The sequence below is a fragment of the Zeugodacus cucurbitae genome, chromosome 2 (genome assembly GCF_028554725.1).
Source record: "Zeugodacus cucurbitae isolate PBARC_wt_2022May chromosome 2, idZeuCucr1.2, whole genome shotgun sequence".
Classification (NCBI taxonomy): Eukaryota; Metazoa; Arthropoda; class Insecta; order Diptera; family Tephritidae; genus Zeugodacus; species Zeugodacus cucurbitae.
Window position 1 is genome coordinate 62,498,420 of NC_071667.1, and position 18,656 is coordinate 62,517,075.

The window sequence follows — 18,656 nt, forward strand, 5'->3', positions numbered from 1 at the left end:
ACGAACTATATCTCCCATACAACTTTTTAGACTATGTGGTACTTTAGTGGATATGAAGCTTAAGCATTCTTCGTTAAGTTGTAATATATTGAACGATCTATATACATATATTAATTAATATAATAGGCCATTATTCTTAAACGGATTTTCTAAATCCATGACATATTAAGTGAAAAAGAGGGTATTCCTTAAAAAATGTAGACTGGGTGACTGGAAAATATAATTTTTCTAAAAAAATATTGATAAATTCATTTAATAAATTAAAAATTGAAAAATGAAATAAATCTAGATCTGATTTTACTTTAAGTAAATAAATATTAAAATTAATATTTCATTCATAAATAACAAGTTACCTTTTATAACAGTAAATTTAGATGTAACATAAATTGTCTGTAGTCAACAGTTACCGCCCACTGTTTTAATCAGCCATTTATTTAATTTTGTCTTCATACTTGCAATTTGTTCAACAACAAATAGATCAGCGCGCACTCTGCACTCTTCTTCTCCACTTGTTGCAGTTTACTCGTGGGTAAGCATGCTGCATATGTGTTCGTGTATGTGTACAGTTTCAGTTAAAGTGTATAACGAGCGAGTGAACTCGTTTTGATAAATTTACTTCCACCCATCATATTAAGCCACTCATTTGGCGTTTGGTAACGCAATTATGACATGCTGCCCCCATAAATTATGAAGCTTCATACACATGCGATCGCTTTGAAAACGCTGCTGCAGCGCTGCGCGATTTCCATAGAAGGCCAGCAGCGTGTGGCATGTGGGGCATAGGCTTTGTCGCGATTAGCTGCGTCTGCGTAATGCCGATTTGATTTCATTTTAGTTTGAATAAAAATAAAACAAAAATGAAGAAATCAATATGAGGCCGACACAACTGATCGCAATTTCAAATTCATGCTGTGCGGCACGCCATAAGCCAATTGCTCTCTTCCCAGTACAAAACAAAAATTCACTCGTATCGGCTCTTTTTTCTCCCATTTGCTCGCGCTCGATTTCGTCGCAAGTCTTTTAACCGTGAGGCTTTGGAATTCTAATTCACGCTAATCCACCCACCTCTGCGGGCGATTTGCATGCAATCAAGCGCTGCTTAGTCGAGCTAAACTGCGGCACAGCTGCGGCTGCGCGATCACTTTGGTGTATTTGCCACAAATTGTGGCATGTCTGTCTGCTAGTGCTGTGTGTTATGTGTGTATAGCCACTCCGTCGGCTTGCCTTGTCTTGACTGTGTTGCGTGTTGTAATTTGCATATGAATTTGTGTTGTTAATGGAGTTGTTGTTGCTGTGTAGATTTGTTGGTTTCTGATCTGCGCTATTACAGCTACTATTATTATTATTATTACAAGTACAAGTATTGTCGTTGTACATGCCAGTCGTTGTCGGCTGCATTGTTGTTATTTCATTATGTTGTTGCTTTTGAGTTTGTGCCACAAATTTGTAATACTACATGGAAGCATGGCATGTAACATGCAAGGCGGTATGCTGGTTAGTCTGGAACATGATTATTCGCTTGCGACATTCAGAGAGAGTGTGGGCGTATATATTGCTGTTGTTGTTGTATGGCTTTGACGAACATTGATCGTTTGATGTTTGTGTGGAGAAAGCTGCAATGAAAAAACATTTAAAAGAAATTGAAAAAATAATGTTCTTCTAAATTTTTATATATTTTTATGGTTAATTTTTTACTCATTTACTTTTATGATTTACAAATAATTCTTACAACTGTTTATTATTCTCGGTTAAGCAGTAGCGATTAAAAATAATTTATCTGACAAAATTTCTCACAGGTTTGCAATTAGAGTTAAGTAAATAGATAATAAACACGTGTCGTTACATGACTAAAATAAATGTAAGAGCTTGCAAAAATTATTAGATCTCACGAAAGGCGATGCCAATCAGTCGTGCTGTAGCGGTTTTTAATGTAAGCTTCATATATATAACATATTCCTTATAGAATCCTGTCCGTAGTCATGACGGAATATATTCGATTTATATTCCTCACATTTCTATTCTGATACTACCAAGATGCAGCCTTTAGAAGGTGTTCCAACCAATGTATAGACCCTTTAATTTGTCTAACTAATATTATGTCTTTATAAGAATATTATAATTAATAATTTTCTCGTATGTTATCCGCTACTAGCTCAAAAGGCCTCACATTTCTTTTGAAGATCCCATGAATTGGAAAATTTGTAATACATGGTGTTTAATGGAGACTTACGATGTGTAATTTTTGGGAAGAAACGCGTTTTTTGAGAAACGCGATTTTGAATAAAATAAATGAATGAAATTTTTGACATCAGATGATATATCATTATGTCAGATCACTGCACCGAACCTTATTTCCCAGCTTTATGTTATAATTTAAAGAAGCGTAAAAGGATTTATCAAGAATGAGAGAGCTCATAAGTACCATATTCTTCAAGTCTAGTTAAAAAATCAAATGATAGGGACCCTACCAAATCTGAGCCTCTCAAATCTTCGTATCTTTCAAAATTGATTTCAAATCAATATATACTTAATCTTGCAGCAAATAGTAGGTTGTCAAATATCTCCCTTCCGCCTTTTTGTCTTTTGAATTTTTATCTGGAAATACTATACATCTTTGAAAGGTCTTGACATAACCTAAAAACGACGCTATGCATGATTATTATAGTTTGGATATTGCGTTCAACAGTTATAGAGGTGTAAACATGGAGTTCACTAACGTGAAATGGTATTCTACCACTTCGAACTGCGGAGGAATGGTTTCAACGATTCAGAGCGGGTGAAAACGACACCATGGATAAGGCAGTGGCGGAAGACCTGTGATGACGAATACCATCAAATCATGGAAAACATCGAGTTTGACCGGCATGTGGCATCTCGTGACATCGCCCAGGAGATGAGAGTTAGTCACCAAACCATTTTAAATCAACTGCAGAAAGCTGGATACACAAAAGGCTTAATGTTTGGGTGCCGCATGATTTGACGCAAAAAACCTTCTGTATCAATGCCTGCGATATGTTGCTGAAACGGAACGAACTCGACCCATTTTTGAAGCGGATGGTGACTAGCGACGAAAAATGGATTACATACGACAATATCAAGAGAAAACGGTCATGGTCGAAGGCCGGTGAATCGGTCCATACAGTGGCCAAGTCGGGATTGCTTTGTGTTTGGTGGAATTGGAAGGGAATCATCCACTATGAATTGCTCTCATATGACCAGATTAATTCTACCATCTACTGCGAATAACTGGACCGCTTAAAGCAGGCGATTGACCAGAAGAAACCAGAATTGGCCAACAGGAAGGGTGTAGTGTTCCACCAGGACAACGCCATACCACACACTTCGTTGATGACTCGTCAGAAGCTACGGGAGCTCGGATGGGAGGTTTTATCGCATTCACCACATAGTCCGTACATAGCGCCAAGTGATTACCACCTGTTCCTGTCCATAGCGAACGCCCTTGGTGGTGTAAAGTTGAACTGAAAAGATGCTTGTGAAAAATGGCTGCCCGAGTTCTTCGCAAATAAAGAGTTCTTCATAATAAGTTGCCGTATAGATGGAAACCGACTATCGAAACGGCGCATATTTGAACTGCATTCGATCACTGTAACACTTTTTATAAAGCATTGAATAAAGAGCAAAAAAGCGGAAGGGAGTTTTTTGCCAATCTAATATCTCAAGAATTGGATTTCCAGTTAAGACCCGCACTTTCTTTCAAATAAGAAATCATGCATGTATTTTATGAACTATTCGCCGCCCTATTTAAATAACCTTGATATTCCCCTAGTACTATATTCAACCTGAATCATGCCTTAGAATATTTTCTTTGGACAGAACTTGTGCTAAAATCTTCAAGATATGTGAATTATTCCACAGTTTGGAAGCTTACCCATGGAAGTTGTTGATAGTATTCAGCGAGGTAACTGCTATAAAGATCAAATTCTTCCAGAAGACATTTGTCAAAGCAGAACTTAAAAAAGAATTACATAAAACTTCAGTCTTAAACTCAAAAAGCGGATTTCATTTAGACTTGGTGAGACTGGTTATTGCATTTTAATTTTTTGTTAACTGTAACAACAGATCTTAATCTTAACTAAAAATCTCCGTACCATGACAGTATGCTAATTTTTTCTTTCACTTTCAAACGACGTTAATCTTGTGTTGTAGTTTCAGTATTGCAAAAACTATTATTTAAAAATATTAATCATTAATTTAGTGTTTAATTACAAATTACAGTACACCTACTTACTTATCTACCCATTTCACCTTTTCATATATTATCTAAAAACTATTCGTGCAGTTTACGCTTACGGATATCTCGAATAGCTGCGATGTTGTTTAAACACCTACCGCAGTTGGCGTATAACTCATTGCCAATTTCCTAGCCAGACTAATTGCCCACTAAATCTTTCACAAGCATGTATTTGCCACTAAACCAGTTACTTTATGGCTGAACAATATTTTTTTAATTTTAAAATGTGCTCATACATTTAGCCAATAGATTTATGTCTATACATATATGGCATATATACACATATATAGTTACCCACACATACATACATACAAATGCTTCTATGCACTATTTCTCTCAGTGAAAATCATTTCTTTCCACTACGCCATTCGCCAACTGGCTGTGGCAAATGGGGAGTGGGCAGAATGCGCTAAACAAGATTTGCATTTTCATTTGTCTCATGCGCAATTTGCCCGCAGCCCACTGCAAGGGAGCATCATCTCGAATGCTAAGCGAGAGTGTAAGCAATGTTCAACGCATGCCACAACAGCACGCAACACGGAGTGTTTGTTGCTGTTGTTGTCATGCTCATACGCATACGCAGCATTTAACAGAAGCATCTATTTGGTTGTATTTCGCCAACTTGTAAAACTGTAGTTAAAATGTTAATTGGCCAAGAGTTGACAGGTAAATTGGCACGTGAACAGGAAAACCACACCGGCAAGTGTTGTTGTTGCTGTTATTGTTTCCCCTCTTAGCACTTGCCCACACAATTAGCTGGCAAGCGGAAGGCGGCCGAGCAGTCGCCACCTCAGCTCTGCGGTTTGAAGTGGCAAATGGCGCGTTGCAAGCAGGCCAATGTAGAAATTCCTTAGCGATGTGCTACAAGCTTCCTTTACATATACATATACATACATATATATTTTCATATTTATGTGCATTTGTATGGTTGTGCGTGCGCCTTAAAAGTGTGTAAATATGCGTATAATTGCAAATTAATTTTTCAAATTGCGGTTTCCGCGACGCACCAATGTGCAATTCATGCCATGTGGCAACAACTGGTAGTTGCCACAAATAACGAACTGGTTATAACTCTTTGGATATTCAATTTGCATTGCAAAGCAATTATTTTCCTAACATTCAATGCCTACTCAAGTAAACATTATTCTGCTTATGTTTGTCTCTGTGTGTGTGTGTTGCAAGTGTGAATATATTCATTTGCAATAAATCATCGATAAGTCAATGCAATTGCCGTTCCATTTGCATTCTCTAAATACCATACACCATACTTGTTCAGCGCCAACATATGCTCAGTTCGTATTCAATCGCTGGAAACGCTGACAAATTGTTTATACTCAGCGTGTTGGCAACAGCGTGCTGGCGGTGGTGCTAAATAGATTAGCCACAAGTTGACACTGAAGTCAAAACAATATTTTCTGCTATGCGTTGCCGTGTCAACAAGCGTATATCCTCTCAGATGTGACACGAATATGTATGCGCATGTAAATATGTATGCATTAATTAATGTCACAGTTATTTAATACCACGCGTAAGTTGTAAGTTGTCAAACAAGTTGGGGAAAATATAATTTCGCGTGTTCGGAGAAATCGCTTAGACTTAAGGTTTTTCGCATTCCGCGAGAACTAGGTGAATATACATTTTTTATTTTTTATTGTTATTGGGCTCAAATTTTTGGAACTAAAAATATTTAATAGAAGAGGGTAGGCCAATTTCGGATATGCTGATTTTCCATAAAGAGGGTTTAATGTTAATTTTGCATCAAATTGTAGTTGTTGTATATTATTACTTCCATATGGCAGGTTCCAAGCTCAAATTTAACTATGCAACGTTTACTGTAAATAGATTTTATTCATAATGATGAATGACCTTACTGTGGTATATTTAAAAGAGGAATTGGGCAATAATGGGTTTGAGTTTTGATGAGATCGTTTTTGGAGTCCTTTGAATAGTACGAAGAATAAATACATTTACATTTAAGATATCGACTTTATATATCTGTCTTAAAGTTGATAGGAAGCGTTATGATGAGACCAGTAGAACCATACATATACTATACATATATTCAAGTCAGTGTGCGCCAGCGTAATTTTCATGATTTACCTAAACGTTCTAGAGTAGGCAGTCCTAATGCGTAGATATATCGAGATGTTACTACTATCATAAAATACAGTAAACTACTGTGGCATGTAAATTATGTCTGTTTGCTGGGTATGATTGGAAAAAAAAAATTCGAAAGCCGTTCTTCATATCCTGCCAATAAATGTTCAAGTAAAATCTGAGGCTGTGCTGACAGTAACGGACCAGATTCAGCACCTTTATTCGAATATTATATTATTATCATTGATTGAGCACATGATCATGAAAAAAATATTTCTGGACAGATGAATACAATATTATTTTTTGGGTCCCAGGCATATATGTACTTATAACGGGTGATTTTTTTGAGGTTAGGATTTTCATGCATTAGTATTTGACAGATCACGTGGGATTTCAGACATGGTGTCAAAGAGAAAGATGCTCAGTATGCTTTGACATTTCATCATGAATAGACTTACTAACGAGCAACGCTTGCAAATCATTGAATTTTATTACCAAAATCAGTGTTCGGTTCGAAATGTGTTTATCGACAAATTTTGTTCAGCGATGAGGCTCATTTCTGGTTGAATGGCTACGTAAATAAGCAAAATTGCCGCATTTGGGGTGAAGAGTAACCAGAAGCCGTTCAAGAACTGCCCATGCATCCCGAAAAATGCACTGTTTGGTGTGGTTTGTACGCTGGTGGAATCATTGGACCGTATTTTTTCAAAGATGCTGTTGGACGCAACGTTACGGTGAATGGCGATCGCTATCGTTCGATGCTAACAAACTTTTTGTTGCCAAAAATGGAAGAACTGAACTTGGTTGACATGTGGTTTCAACAAGATGGCGCTACATGCCACACAGCTCGCGATTCTATGGCCATTTTGAGGGAAAACTTCGGAGAACAATTCATCTCAAGAAATGGACCCGTAAGTTGGCCACCAAGATCATGCGATTTAACGCCTTTAGACTATTTTTTGTGGGGCTACGTCAAGTCTAAAGTCTACAGAAATAAGCCAGCAACTATTCCAGCTTTGGAAGACAACATTTCCGAAGAAATTCGGGCTATTCCGGCCGAAATGCTCGAAAAAGTTGCCCAAAATTGGACTTTCCGAATGGACCACCTAAGACGCAGCCGCGGTCAACATTTAAATGAAATTATCTTCAAAAAGTAAATGTCATGAACCAATCTAACGTTTCAAATAAAGAACCGATGAGATTTTGCAAATTTTATGCGTTTTTTTTTTTTAAAAAGTTATCAAGCTCTTAAAAAATCACCCTTTATAAGGTACCGAAAAGTGGGTTCACTCAGGCGCTCCTAGGACTGTACGATCCATAAAGTGTAGAATATCGTTCAGATACTTCAACTAAGGCTGTGCTTAATACAAATAAATTTGATATGCGCTGAGTATGACCAAACGTTGAAATATTCGCTTTACTAATACTCAGCTTTCAAATTATTAAGAAGTTATTCGATTAACACAATTAACACATCTCTCGAGTGATAAAGAGCTCCAATTTTCGGACACCTTTTACTTACAAAGCAGGGAAATCGAGGTTGTAGCCTCCCAGAAACAATTTGGAATTTCAGCCACTACCGATTTCTACTTGCCAATTCTCTTTCGGTAGGTAATCCCGGAGGAAATGTTGACCTAATGCAATAAAGAGCTCCGAACTTATTGGGTGCAGCGTCTTTTGCTAGTTGGTCGGTAAGTTCGTTGCCTCGTATGCCATTATATCCAGGGATCAAAGCCAAGGTTACATTGTTGTTGCAACCCTGCTAAGCTTCTTGATCCAATACAATATCAGTCCTAATTTAATTTCTAAGGATGCTACTTGCTGTTTTGGACCCGATTAACGAGTAATAGTTGAGAGAGGAGGAAAATAATATTTTTATTAAATACAGTAACTTATTAAAAAATACTAGATTATAATCAGTATCGAGCTTAATAAATCGTTTTTATAATTCCTTAAAATTAGCCGCTAGCGTTCCGACATCATTTCTGCAAGAGATACTTTCAAAGCCATTATTCACATATCAAATGTCTCCAGCAAAACTGATATTTTCACAAAGTTCCCACACCCACGCATTGTCAGTTTGTGATTGAACTTTCACAAAAACTCGAAAATACTACTAAAGTCATTCAACTTTTGCAATAAACCCTCTGATGACCCCTAAACACCTTACGGCCAATGCCACTAAACCATACTGGAATCACATTCACCAATGTATATGTATATAATATGTATATGGTATAAAAAAAAAACAAAAAAAAATATATATAAAATAAATATGTATGTTTATGCAAATCAATTTAAGTGTGGCTCACGTTTTCATAGCGTCAATATACCGAACAGAGATCATGGTAATTTATCTCAACAAATCGACACCGTAACTTCTGTGCCACACATTACAAATACAACCGATTATATATATTTATACAAATGAATGTGAGTATATATTGGCAACATATGTGACCTCTTAGCCTCGGCTCGACTCGTTATGTTCGCAAAATAATTTATTCGCACAAATGAAACAATTCATACATCACTGTCACTGTGATTTTTAGCTAAAATATTTTCCATTTGCTAGAATTGTTGGCAAAAACTATATAAAAAATCTGAAAATCCGAGCAATATGTATGCGAACGACTAATGTATGTATGTAGGTTGCGAATGAATTAAACAATTACCGCATCGATCGCGGCATAAATGGCTTAATAAATTTTTAAATTGATTTTTTTTTGTTTGAATTCTGCAATTTAATTTTCTGCTTCATCATGTTGCTTGTAGCTTTTCGGAAAACGTGAGAATGTTTGTTGTAAAAATAAAACTATATAAAATTGGCTATAGAAGTTGCCGGCCGAAATTATGACATCCAATTCAATTGTTTGCTCACCGCGCTGTGGCACCATGCGAGTGGCAAGCACATGTAAGCGCACACTTACATACTTATGTACATATATATTTACGTGTGTAAGCGCTTTAAGCCGCGCATTCAACATGCAAAGCTTTGTGGCTTATGCCGTGCTTACCACGCTGCACAAATAAAAAAATATAAATAAAATAAAATAAAGTAAAAAATACAATATAAAATAAATACCGAAATAAATACTCGCGCATGCTGCATGCCACACTGCCGCAAGCCGCAGTTGCAGCCACAAAATTTTGCCATGAATGAACGCAAATCGAGCCAAAAGTGAACTTAATTTTTTGGCAACAACAGCAACAGAAAATACCTACACCTACCATCAACAACAGCAACCAAATTTGCCATATGGTTTTTGCAAGTAGTTGCATAAATCACGGTTGTTTTGTTTTTTTTTTTTAGTGCGGCAGTTTGGTTTTCGTTTACCTCACTTTTTTAATATTTTTTGTTCTGATTTTTGTGGTTCCCACATTTTGCACGATTTTATGTTATTGGTCGCGTGATGCTCGTATTTACCTTGATTCGCTTTATTGTTGTTGTGTCAGCCGGCAGTTTTTTGTTCTACTATACTTGCAAACCTGTGTGTGTGTACACTTGTGAAGCTTGTGCTATATTATATGATGAAGCTATAAAATTGTATATTACGCTTAGCATAATAAATACAAATTATGGATCTGCGATAAAAAACAGTTCATTCTTAAATGATTCTCACGTTGGAATGTCGTGGCTTTTGGCGCTTGGGTTTGAAAATTATATGACCGTTTTAGAATAACGAAAAAAAAGAAACTCTTTTGTAAGGTTGTTTCGAAAGCAGGAAACCATACGACCAACTCCGAAATACGCATTTTATATTTGTCTAAGCTAACATTTAAATCATAGATTCATTCGATTCTCACAGTTTATATATTAATAGTTATTTTTCTGAAACAAGCATTGTCGTCGAAAAAATTTCAACAGTTCTAAAATGTGTTTTGATTAGTATTTATGAGTATTTGTTTCGATGATCTATTAATTTAAACTCTTATTACTAATGTTGAGAACTTACTACAATAAAAAACTCTAAAGGAGAAGATATTAAATCTGATGACTCATAAATTTATATCGCTCATTTACATGAATTGTGTCACAACTCAAAAAAAATCGATTTTTCAGGAGAACGGTTTGAAGTTTTCAATTGTCTCTTATTTAGCAAATGTAGAACAATGCCATAAGTGTATTGATAAAACTAGTGGCATGAAATATATTTATTGAAATGATCAGCATAAGTGGATTAAAAAGAGTGTACTGAAGCTTAGGCATAAACGTGACCCTTTTTGAATTATGTCGTTATTTGTGAAAAATATACATACATTTCACTGTCATAAACTAATGTGTCGTTATTGCGTTATACTTTCGCAATATCCATATCTTCAGGAAACATTTTCAGGCATATGTAAAACTTTATTTTAATAAAGGTATTGACTAGATCAAGGTCTAGGACGATTTCAACATTGTTTGAGGCTAGGACCTTGAGGATGGTCTATACTGAAGAACCTGTTTCCACAGAATTTTATTAAGGTTACACACAATTTAATCCATGTATTCTGCTTAAAGTCGTTCAGAATAATTTCTAGACTGATTTCACTCATTTCCGCCACCAAACTAGACTATATAAACTAGGTCTCTTAAAATTATTCGATTAACCTGAAAACCAATTATTCGAATATCCGGTTTGTAACTGTTCGTAAGATTCATACTATTCGAATAGTCGTTCTACTACGATTATTCGAATAGTTGTTCTGCTGTGACTATTCGAATAGTTGCTCCGCTGGTAGCATTTGAATAAATGAATTTGTTTGAAATCCAAGCAGTCTTTGATTTTTGTTTTTTTTATTTGTTAAAATGTCAATTGTCCGCATTTTTCATGAGTTTCACATTTTTCAATAAACATAGAAATTTTTATGAACTTTCACTATTCGAATTGTCGACAACGAACGGTTAACCGAATAGTCGAAAATGAGCGGTTAATCGAATAGTCGATGACTGACGATTATCCGAATAGTGCAAACCGAATATTATTATTCGAATAATGCCCTATTCGGTTAATTCGGTTAGTCGATTAGTCGAATACCAAGAGCTCTAATATAAACCACTATACAATCACTTCATTTTGCAAAGATATCTTACATATTAATCGACATATACGGTATAAAGCCCATCGGATATTTGAAAAACCGAATACTAGATATGCAAAGATTGATTCATTGGTGCTACATTTATCTGTTGTAAAGTGAATGAATCAGATTGAATTCAAAATTGTGTTATATGGAAAGTAGGCGCAATTGTGAACCCATTTCGCCTATTTTTTCATGTGTAACATCTGGATGTTACGAAAATATTATATTGTAATTGGTTAGGTAGTTCCTGTGGTATTGGGTTTGACTCAAAAATGAGCCGCACCTTGACCATTTACAATTTATTATTGAGGGGGCGATTTCTGCACCATTTTTAGGTAAAATTTCGCCTCCTTATATATATTTAGCGTAGGAACCGCTTTAAGCGCTGAACTATGTCAATGTCGTCGTATAAATCGTACAGCTCATCGTTCCATCGTCTGCGGTATTCTCCGTTGCCAATGTTAAGAGGACCATACATCTTGCGCAGAACCTTTTTCTCAAAAACCCCAAGAGTCGTCTCATCGGATGTTGTCGTTGTCCAAGCTTCAGCGCAATACATCAGGATGCGAATGATAAGTGACTTATAGTGTTTGATTTTGGTTCGTCGAAAGAGGACTTTACTTTTCAATTGCCTACACTGTCCAGTTGGCAAGAGTGAATAAATTTCCCATTACCGGATGCGATATGCTGCCTCAGGACTTTCGGATCTTCTAGAATAGCTTAGAAAACCCACTGTTATATGGATTAGTAAGAATATTATTAGAATTGTAATATATTAATGGAAGACCGAACAGCTATCCATCTTCACACTCATGTGTTAGTACGTTATCTAGATTTCTAAGTAAAATTTATGTTATGTTGTCATTATAGGAGAAATAACCGTTAGTATCAAATTATTTTAGGCATCCGAGAATGAATTTGGTGTTAGTACTGTTGATTATTGTTATCAAGTGCCTTTGTGATCTAAAATTTTAGAGTATTACTGATCTAAGTCACTAAATATTAATGAAAAATTAGTAAAATATTTGATTCAAATAAAATGGTTATCGTTTATTGAAGCTGCTGAGTATTCTTTTGTACAAAACGTTTTGTTTTCTATAAAACGTTGATAGTACTTTGAAAGTACTTTCCTACTAAATTATTCACACGGAAAACCAATTGCAATTAAACTTATGCTATTTTATTCATTAATAAATAGTTGTACAATAATAAAATTGCGCTAATCGCCATTATAAAACATTACATGCTAGACATTTTATTTTTTATTTATTCATTCAGTTTATTTACAACTACTGATTACCATATGCAGCCACAATTAGAATTCACATAAAATAAATAGCAATGTGCGATTTCTAATTTCCATACCTACATAACATGTAAACAAATTACAAAATAATGCAATTTAAACAATTTACAAATTAATCACAATTATCCACAGCTGCGATTGCCATTGCGTGAGCATTGCATGCAATTTGAATAATAATTGTTTATATAATATCTAGCAGACTTTCCTTTTGCTATGCAGCGAGGCTAAATGCTAAATGTATTTAGTTAGAGGTGACTATAAATGTGCGGCGCTGAAATGTAAACAGCGAAGCATGAAGTTGAAAAATTACAATAGTAAAATGCAAAATGATCATTCGACACGTCAAATATTCGCATACAAAAACAAAGTAGTAACGAAATGACGCTACAAGCGGTGGTCATGCGGCGCAAAGAACGCCCAAAGAAAATGATTGCCAGCGAATGGCCAATCAACGCACAGGCCATATTGAAAAGTAGGCGGAGTTGAGCGCACCCTGCTCTACGGAGTAACGAAAGCAGGAGTGAGAGAGAGAGAGAGCATGTGATGCGATGAGCGAGTGCAACGCACACATTTAATGGTGGTAAAAGAAAGCAAAATATGAGCAACTCACAATGCTTGGGTGCACAGCAAGAGACTGAGAGTGTGTGTGTGCTATTGAAAAGAGGCTTGACATTTGTGCGCTCGCTCGTGTGTGTTACGTTGCATTGATGTTGACGAGTTGCCGTCTCGCAGCTGTCAGTTGTTGCTATGTTTTATTTCGTTTTTTCGCGTGTGTGGAAGCAAGCGGACCAAATAGGGCTGTTGGCTGGTGCGAGCAGAGGCATTGAGCGGCGCATGTCATGGCGTAAGAAATATGACGGCTGTCGTAGTGCAGCTACTCGCCGACAAAAGGCGCTGCTGTACGCATTATTATCGGTCATACGGCGTTGCTGCCAATAACTAACGTACATATGTGGATGCGAGCGTGCGTTGAACCGCAGCCGCTGGCGTTGCTTTTGATATTGTTTTTAAGGATAACGATTTGCATGCCGCGCCTCATCGACGTCGATGCTGGCCTAAGGGCTCAACGGGCAAGCGCACCGAAATGACACTTCTCGTTGACAGCCTCAATGGTTGTTTCGATGAATGTTGCGGCGAATTCGTTTGATTTCAAGTGATTGGTATTTCGTTGTGGTTGCTTTTCAATTTCTTGTGATAGCATTCTTCTCGATTTGTATTCCATTTTGTTTGTGGCATCAACTTTTCTACGAATATAAAGGTTTAATCAGTCAGCTTTTGTTTTTTGCCAATCCTTTGCGTAGATTTATAGTTCTTTGTATCTTTACCTGTTGTTTGTTGCTGTTACTTTTAGCGCATCATACGTTAATATTTGTACCATTTTAAAGCTTCTTAGCTGTCACATTGACAGTTCAGCTGTCAGTGAAGTGTTAGTTTCACATGTTTTCTGGAGCGCGGTCATAGATCTTTCGCGTAATTTAGTGCGTTTCTGATTGAAGTCGGAATTTATGAAGTTTCAATTGAAATGTGTAAATGACAGACCTAAGAAACAAGCAGCTGAAATCGCGAACTAGTGTACTGAGTTTCTGTAATTGTAACGATATCTTTAGTATAGTATAGCGTGGAAATACGTTTATAAAGTTTTTGAAGAAATCGTTATAGGTTAAAGGCCTAATTCACAATCTACAAAAATATTCGTGCGAAAATAAAGTTCTCAGATATTTTTCTCAGCAACATTGTTGCTAATATTTAACCAGCTATTGTTTTCATATTAATTTTAAAAAAATTATTACAAATATGGGTGTGTCTTAGCTAGCGAACCCATAACGCACTAACCTTTAACGTTATGCGTTCGTTAACGGCGTCATCGTTGCCATCCTCATCATCAACATTTTGTCGTTAATTGCTTTTGCATTTTCATACTTCAATCAATATTTTGAATTGCGTGCAAAACGATACGCTAATACGTGCCTTCAGGCTCGAAGCCCTCATTGCTGGCTTATTCATTAATCTTCAATATATTTAAAAAAAAAATTGCAAATATGTCTGAGCGATGATTGAAGCCCGCTGTGTATAGTCTACGTAAAATGAGCAATTATTTAAAGTTAGATGAAGAAGGAATGGAGTTATATACTGCCTTTTGAATGTATTTATAATGCGCATGCGTGTAGTTATGATAAATTAATTGCTAAAATTTGCTGGTTATTATTATTTGGCACTATGAATGTGATATGCATGAAACCTCAAAAATTAGATTAATAGAAATCCGAAAAAATAGTTGACAATGGAAATATGTCGATTGAATCATAGGTGGACTAGGTATAATTGACAAAACTGCTCGAAATTTACCATTCACTACAACAAAACTATAAAATAATTAAAATTTCTCAAAAATAAATATAATACTTTTCCTGAGAAATATATTTTTTATCACCATTTAAGTTGAAGGAACCAAGTGTGTGAAATACTCAGCTGGATATATCTGAATTATTTTAATCCGAAGATTGAACTTGAAAAATGGCGTAACAAAAGCACTTTATATCACGATAATACTATACAACCATTTAATTTGACGGAAAAAGACATGAGTCGATACATTTGATCTATTTCGACTACTTCTTACCTAAAATATGTGATCTACTTGGTTTATACGCTCTCAAAGTTACAAGGGCACAAAACAGTCTACGAGACCTAAGAAGCTAACTAGTGACAGTTATGTTTTTACAATGCGTCGAGAAGTCACTTTCCTACAGTTTTAACCGAAACAGATAATTTTGTACAACAACAATACATGAGAGCTATAAAATCCTAAAATATGAAGAAAATTTTAGAATTACTCTGACAAAAAATATTGTGATCGTGCGAGATTATAGTGAGGCAAATTATCATCCATTTGACCTGCTATAAATTTTCAAATCCCTAATGCTAATTTGTCGAGAATTTATGTAATAGTTTGAACTAAACGTCGCCGACATTGCATTAGCCTGCGCATGACAGCGTCAATAATTAACAGTCAATAAATTGCGCACTCTGCACCTATAGATGACTAGGTCTCCGTGGAGCTACGACTGGCACACATTGGGCACACACGTGTCTAATTGTGCTTTGTGTCTGCCTCTTTGCGCCTCAACGCACTCGCGCTAAGCCATTTAATTGTCTCGTATGCAACTACAAAGCTACAATGCTAATCCGCTGCATCCAAAATGAGCTGAGATGAGTTGCGTTGCGTTGCCTTGCGTTGATCATCCGCGTCGAATTGACGTGTTGATGATGTGTCATTATCATTACTTGTATTAAGTTGGGACTCCATCATTAGGCATCCACTGTGAGGCGGCTGGCTGCTTTCCTTTGGTTTCGTTGTTGCTTTTGCTGTGCATGTGCTCCGGTATTAGCTACCAAATAGTATGATTATGTTAATTTTAATATGCACTTTCATGCAACTAATTATAGTCTAGTCGATAGCAGTGCATTCTTTCGATTGCTCATCTCTACTGAAGACTGTTTACTAAACGTGTATTTATAAACTCCAAGTCTTGCTCGTTTTTTTATTTTCCTAAGGAAGCAAAATTAGATTTACTGAAATTTGTTTTCTCACAGCTCACAGACAGTTAATTGTAGCATCACTTTTATATTTTTGTATATATTCATTGGTTTGTTTTTTTCTTTTTTTATAATTTTTTATTTTATAATTTAATATTCGGTTTTATACGCCACGCGGCTTCACAGCAAACTCGTCTTGGAGCGTCCAGCTGGAGTTGAGCTAAAATTTATTTTTGATTTCTTGTTTATTTTGGCATAAATAAAACATCCAGATGTTGTAGATGGTTGTTTTCGAATTAAATCTTTTACTTAATTTGTGTTTTGCTAACAGTGATTGTGTGGTGCTGTTGTTTGTGCTTATAAATTATGCATTTTTAATTATTCAAAATTATCATTTTAAATTTTATTATGCAAATTTTAATTGCCTGCCATGATTAGAAAGAAATGCGCCAAATAAATATCTGTTTTAATTTTTCTTGTCATTTTATACTTAAATATATACGAAAATGTATATTTATATGCAGTGACCATATGTTGGGTTATTTTGTGGTGCCAACGGTACTGCCTCCATATACATATGTATGTATATAAATTTATACATTCATGCGGCTTTAGGTAGCTGTGTGGCTTTCGAGCTAAAATCGGTGATGACATTAAATAACATTTGCACTTAAAAATGGCATTTACATATCTCTCATTTAATTAGTGATATTGGGTCGTGAATAATATTTAAAATGAAATTATTAAGTGAGGAACAATTAAAAAATGCTGTCAGAAGCACTTTTAGTCGTTTATGTTTATTTTCATGCCGTTTTTGTAAGCAGCTGCCGCAAATTGGAAATATGTATATATATTTTAATCATTTCATAGGAATTAATATATGAAGAAATTGTTTTTCTTATGTTATACATATTGTAAGCCTTGCTATGCTATTCTTTTGCCAGTGCTTTAAGGGCCTATATCAGTGTGACACTTTCAAAAAATCGATATTTTGCTTATTCGATAGTTTATACTTCCATAAATATCCTGTGACATCTTGTGCTGACATCATAACTCAACGAGATTTTGAACGATCGACTTTAAATTGTAACTGAGTATTCTTGAATATATTTACTATACAACTACCTATTAGCTTTTTCATTGGTTCAAAATTGTCAATTTGGGATTAAAAAACGATTTTTTTGCCTAAAAAACGACACTTCCAGAACTACGCCATTTTGTTAATTTTTGATATTTTTAAAAAATCGTAGGTCATTGTATAGGAAATACCATCAACTTTAATGACCTTTTTGAATTTTTTTGTTTCATTGTTTATTCGGCCGGAATCATATCAGCAGTAGGGAAACTTTTGTTTTTGCACATCCAATAACTCCGTTATATTTCAATATTTTTGTTAAAAAAAATATTAATATATAGCCTTTTTATGCACATAAGACTTCGAAACATTCGATCGTGTACTTTACTTTAAACAAATTGACGAAAATCGCCTAGTTTTTCAAGGGTTACACTGGTATAGTCCATTAAATATTTTGAGAATTTACTAAAGCTCCATGATCTTAAAGGTAAATCATTAAGTTGATATTTCGCAATCGTTTCTGCATTGTGCAAAACGACGCCTGTTGAAGATTTCAAGTTGTGCTAGGTCTACCTGATCCTACCATCTGAGTCTGAAGACGACCCAATCTTTTTCTTCGTCGATCACCAGCGGTCATCGTATTATATATATTTTTATGCACCGCACTATGCCCATATTACCGTAGAGCTCATACAGCTCATCATTCCATCGAATCTAGTACTCCTAGTTGCGAGTCAAAAAGCATTCGGAGAACTTTTTCTCGAACGCTTCTAAAGAATTCTGATTGCTGTTCGTCATTGTCCATGCTTCCGCTCCATACAGCAGGATGGATATTAGTTTGTTCGGTTTTGCGAAAGAAGGCTCTACTTATCAATAACCTACTGTGCCCATGAAGGCACCTATTGGCAAGAGTGATTATCTGATTGATTTCGTGGCTGACGTCACTGTTGGTGTTTCTGTTGGATTCTAGATTGCTTAATGACAAGAGGACCCATGTGCTTCGCTCCTTTTTCCAGGCTTGAGAATGTTACACACAAGACCTTGTTGTTGCGGTCGACTAATGTGAAATATCTTGATGGTAGCTTTAGTGAAGTCGGTCTAGGAATTATCGCAGCACCCATATACTATATATACTGATTTCGGTTATTCTAGTGGACTTTTTGGGTCAAATAGTGTGTTGTCTTACAATAATAAAAATAAATAAATAAATTGAAAGAGTATAAAAGGTTCGGTTAATCCCGATCTTAGTCCTTCCTTACATGTTTTTTAAGTTTCTTAAGGAAGTTTTGTGGGGTTATCTACTTAACATATTAATATCTGGT